Source organism: Triticum aestivum, chromosome 3B (assembly GCF_018294505.1).
Source record: "Triticum aestivum cultivar Chinese Spring chromosome 3B, IWGSC CS RefSeq v2.1, whole genome shotgun sequence".
NCBI lineage: Eukaryota > Viridiplantae > Streptophyta > Magnoliopsida > Poales > Poaceae > Triticum > Triticum aestivum.
In genome coordinates this window covers 98855331-98860596 of record NC_057801.1, presented here as the reverse complement: position 1 = coordinate 98860596, position 5266 = coordinate 98855331, and the positions used below count along the sequence as shown (strand labels likewise).

Below are 5266 nucleotides of genomic sequence, written 5' to 3'. Positions count from 1 at the left end.
TTGCCATCCGCTGGCAGATGGCCAAGAGGTGGGTAGGGTCTAGTGCTGTAACGACCTATCAACCGACCTCTTTGCCATCTGCCAGAAGATGGCAAAGAATCTTTTCCGTCTGCTGGCAGATGGCAAAGAAGTGAGTGGGGCCCAATAGATGATGGCGCTGTAACAGCCCAGTAGCCCCACTTCTTTGCCATCTGCCAGCCGCTGGCTGATGGCAAAGATATGGACCTTTGCCATCCGCTGGCTGATGGCAAAGAAGTCGGATTATCTCCTCCCCTCTCTTCTTCAAAAAAAATCTCCTCCCCACTCTCCCAGCCCGGCCCCACCCCTCTCTCTCTCTCCCAGCCCGGCCACGTGAGGGATCGATCCGTGGGACTTGTGGAGCGACCAATCAGGATCAGGGGCTACGAGCGATCCACCAAAATACAAGAAGTAGTATAGTACTATTTTTCTTTGTTTCTCGGGAGAGGAGAGGAAGCGGCCACCCAACCCCCAACCGCAGCCCAGCCCCAGCCCGTTCCCCTCCCCACCCATGCCGCTGCCGCCGGAGCCACCCACTGCCCCGCCTCCCTCACACAGACCTCGCCGCCGGCTATGGCCTTCACCAACAGCCGCCGCTCCGACCCTCTCCCCCTCCCGTCCCCTTATCACAAGACAAGAGAAGAGAAGAGGGAGGGAAATCGATCGCGACCGAGCAGGTCAAGCGGCGACAATGGCGCGCCTAGACCCGCCAGTGCCGTCATCGTCGAGCTGGGCTGGGCGGCACAGTTCGGTAGAGTAGGAATGAGGGGGCGGTGGGACGCCTCCCCTGCTCGAGCTGCTCCAAGCGAGCGACCACAGCGCCGGATCCACCTCCACAACCACCCACCGGCGGCCACGGAAGGTTAGGGACCTTCGTCCGGTCCATGTGCTTCTTCTCCATGGAGCTCCGACACCGCAGCAGCTGCATCCATGGAAGGTCCCTCTTCTCCTCCCCGCCTCTCTCTCCCTCCCTCCCTCTGTTTCTTTCGATCTGGAAACCGTCTGATTCGATTTTCTCACATGCGCATGTGCTTCTTCCGCTCTCCACTGCTCCAACCCTAGTGCCGACGCCATGGACCTCGTCAATCATGGTTTGCTGCTACCGCCGACCGTTTCCCTGACAAGTTGACACCAAAGCCACCATTGTCAAAGTCGCCGTTGGCCGGCGTTGCCACTGGTCGCTGCTCCACGCATCTTGTCGGTGCTGCGAGGCGATGCCATCTGCATCTGTTGCTGCAGCCTGGGAGGTGGCAGGGTCTCCAGGTATGCACACTACTCACGCCCATACCCACGGCTGTAGCATCGCTGTGCTGCATGAATCATTCCATCAGGCTGCTAATTCCAATCACCTCTTCCGATTTTGCGAAGGTGATGCCCTCTTTGCTGCCCAATCGTTGAAGATGCCATAGGACGAGATCCTCTGCTGCTGCTGTGTCTCGTGGTTGAAGAAGGGGTGTGCTGGGAAGAGGAGGCAGTGTTGAGAGTGCTCGATATGGAACAGGACGAGCTTGGGCTGCATCGGTGTGTTTGCTGCTGTTGAATTTGCTAACTACTACTGCTCCCTATAGCGTTATTACATTTGGCTTCGTGCTTTACCAACGACCTCTCCTTCTAGACCTGGCTACGCAGGTCATCGGAGACGGAGAGGATAGTGGAGTATATAGTAAGTACTTTGTTTTCTATGTGTGGCTAATGGGTTGATTCCATTTTATGCAGGCTCTGGTTCTCAACCTCCAACATGAGTCCCTTTTTTTCGTGCCTCGAACGCCACGAGTCATCATGGGCACTGCAGATGCGGAGGAGTTTTTCCGGGGCGATTTGCTTGTTCCCAGCCGCGCTGGTGTCAACTACCTCGAGCCACTATGACCATCCCAACCACGCTCACCCCCCTGTAAGTCATGTGTTTCTCCTACCAGATCAAAACAATTGTCAATTTTTGGAGTATAGTTGTGTATCAGATCTGTTCATGATTGAAATCGTGGTCCCCTAAACATGTGATTTGTGAAATGTTTAGGAATGAACTATTTGTGGATCTGCAAAGGGGGATTCAATTAATTTTCAGTTGTAGAAAAGGGAGAAGGGGGATTCAATTAATTTTCCTCCTCAAGATCAAAGAAACAAAATCTTTGTGGCGATGATAGAAGGGGTTCACGACTTCACGTTAATACACAGACTATTGGTAAGGGCATTAAAACATATATCTGGTGTGAAATGGTCGTACATGCTTGATTAGAATATTTTCAAGTGTTGTAGGTGTACGGCTGTGGGGAAACATTTTCATGGTCTAATTTTCTAATTAATGTATGCACGAGACATGAATCTTGGATTCTAAACTTTTTCCTCGATGTTTGGGCTTCCTCTAAATTTTCGTATATTGCACACAACACAACACATAGATTCATGTCTTCCATGCTTGCTGTCTTGTAACAAACAGATGTTGGGATGGATACTAATTTTCTAAATGATTTGAACTCATGTTGTTTTCTATTCTACTGTCATTGGTTCATCATTCTGAACCATTCAGTTGTTGGAACTCCGGCATATATTGGTCCTGAAGTTATGCTGAAGAAAGAATATGACGCAAGCTATGATCCATCCTATTTTGTGCTTTAAACGGTTTGTTGCATACTCTGACATCTGCTGCATAACTTAATTCTGTTTGCTCGGCCATAAAAGCCTTACTTGATTTCTGAATCTTCCATTCACCTTTCGTTGTCATGAGTGGTGAATGGTCTTGAGGAGTAACCATTTAGATACTGTATGTTTTTTTGCTCAAACACGATCTCGACATTGATAATAGCAGAGAGATAATATACGCCTTATAATCTTGTAACTGTAGAAAAAAGTATAGATAACCCCCAGAAGTATCCCGTTTGGATCACATAACCCCCTCATGTTTAAAACCGAGTTCTTAATCCCCTGAACTATTCTAAACCAGACATATCACCCCCTGGCACCCACTTAAGTAGTTTGGGACGATGGTTTTGCATATGTGGCGCTTGGGCTGGGCCCATCGACCGGCCACGTCGGACTGGGCCTGCTGGGTGCGGTGTAAATGACGCCCTTGAGCAAGTTCGACCCAGACTCGGCCTCTTCGCCTCCCAATTTAGCGTGAGCTTTTTAATTTTTCAGCAGTGTACTACAGCAAATTGTTGATCATTATACTGTTCTGTATGCAATGCTATGTTAAAGAAGGAAACTTTTGACAACAAATATTTTATGACTGTACTATTCTGTATGGAATGGTGTGTTACAAGATATTTTATCAGAAGTGTACATATTATTGGCATCAAATTCAGAAATAGACAGCAAATTTCCATAGCATTGAAGATCTTAAATTCACACAATAAGTTCCATGGAATACTCAGGTTCAACCTGATAAAAGCTACAGGTCTTTGACATGCAAAACTCCACAAACGACACTTAATTGTCAAGGAATTTGATGTTTCACATCAAATAAAAGCACACACTTCTATCTGGTGTTACACATCAACTACGTGACATTGAAAAACAATCTGGGCATTCACTTTTTCCCAGTGAGAAGTCATTCCAGCCTGTTATTTCTTTGCACTTGCATCTGCTGTGAGCTTGAAGAAGCCCTGTTGTGAATGCCCAGATTGTATGTGCATCTGCTGTGAGCTTGAAGAAGCACTTGCATCAACTACGTAACATGCAGAAGTAGTTGTGGTGTTCCTTCCACCTTATGAATTAGTCTGTGAAGAGGTGAATAGTCGGAGCCCCATGGAGCCAAACAAACATTATGTTCAGGCTACAGATTATATTCATACTACAGCTTGAGTCTGAATTTGTATTGATACATGAAAATGTCATGTGTGCCAAGAAAAGTATGTTAGCTGTACAATCAATTTTGGTGTGCATTTCTTATTTATTTTTGAGTCGGACGTGTGCATTTCTAATTAGAAGTAGAAGAAGAAAGATGTGACACGGACTTCCTAAGATCACATACATATAGTTGAATAGTATAATTAGAATAATAATAATAAAATTCAAAAAGCTTATTTATTTTGGCTACAAATTTGCCGGAGTGTTATAGATGTGCATACCATTTCGTGAAGGAATAACATAAATGGTGGTCAGGACAAACGAAAATTGATCATTTTTAAAGCTTCTTGGAGCATCGATTTTGTTTAATATTGTGCAAATCATCACAAATATTATTTCTTCATGAAATTTTGCACATAACCAAAAAAAAGTAATTTTGTTGGGGAGCAGGATTGCACATCTGATGTAAGATAAAGATATAAGTACTGTTAGACATGAGACCTACTCGCGCACATGTCAATCTCAACATGCATCTTGTTGTTCCGTGCAACGCATGGGCATCTTACTAGTGTTATCCTAAAATTGGCTAACTATGGCTCATATTGTTTTCCCCAGGTAGCTCATGGCGAGTGATGCGTGAGCCGTCCTGATCCTTTTGCTATGTTATTATATTTTAGCCATGAAGGATTTACTGCTTGTCAGTTCGTAGTGGTTCCGGCTGTTTGCTGAACTTTTGTTCTTGCTTGTGCTATTTTTTTTACTGTTTAGATGGCTCAATTTACTTCCAATTTTACTCTTGAGTTTTCCCATGCATGCATACTCTTATACCCCTCCTACTTGCTTGTTGGTTCTACGCTCTGCCTTTGTGAGGTGTAATTATTAAATTTTGTTCATAGTCGAGCATTGGATGATATTGTATTTGTCATGATGTACATGGTTCATGAACTATGCCAACCTGCAGCTTTGTTGCACTAGTGATAGTAGGATAATGCAAGTTTTGACAATCCATGCATATTTCCGCATCATAATAATCTTCTTCTAGTCTTCTTCTAGTCTTCTTCTTCTAACTTTCTTCTTTCCCATTTTACGGATTTGCTTAAGATCACGGAAGCTTGGGTTGATGGAGTGATTGTATTTAGTTTTTGTTTTGACGTTGTGAAACTTGCTACTTATGGATGAAACTGTGTAATATTGATAAAACTATGTATATGTACGGATGAAACTTGCTACTATTGGTAACATGTGTTGGATATATATGTGTTCATGACTATTGGTAATATGTGTTGAATATGCTATATTGGTCATATAAATATATTTGTGTTTGATTTTCTGTGAAAAGGAATTGATATAAGAAAAATCAAAATTAAATGGGGCAATATAGTCACTTTGCCATCTGCCGGCAGATGGCAAAGAGGCCATGTGTCATCTACATGTAAAATTTGGGCTGGCCTATTTGGGCTCTTTG

The 5266-nt window shown here is 44.5% G+C and overlaps 1 long non-coding RNA gene across 2 annotated transcripts; it reads left to right on the top strand.

Annotated features, from left to right (window-relative positions):
* Positions 1 to 467: 467 nt before the first annotated feature.
* LOC123068855 (uncharacterized) lies at positions 468 to 4761 on the top strand. Of its 2 annotated transcripts, XR_006432071.1 has the most exons (6): positions 469 to 955; positions 1081 to 1281; positions 1387 to 1539; positions 1735 to 1909; positions 2033 to 2634; positions 4417 to 4761. It is a non-coding gene; the product is annotated as an uncharacterized lncRNA (long non-coding RNA). The 2 variants fall into 2 exon arrangements; XR_006432070.1 differs by having other exon boundaries at positions 468 to 955; positions 2033 to 4761.
* The last annotated feature ends 505 nt before the right edge of the window (positions 4762 to 5266 follow it).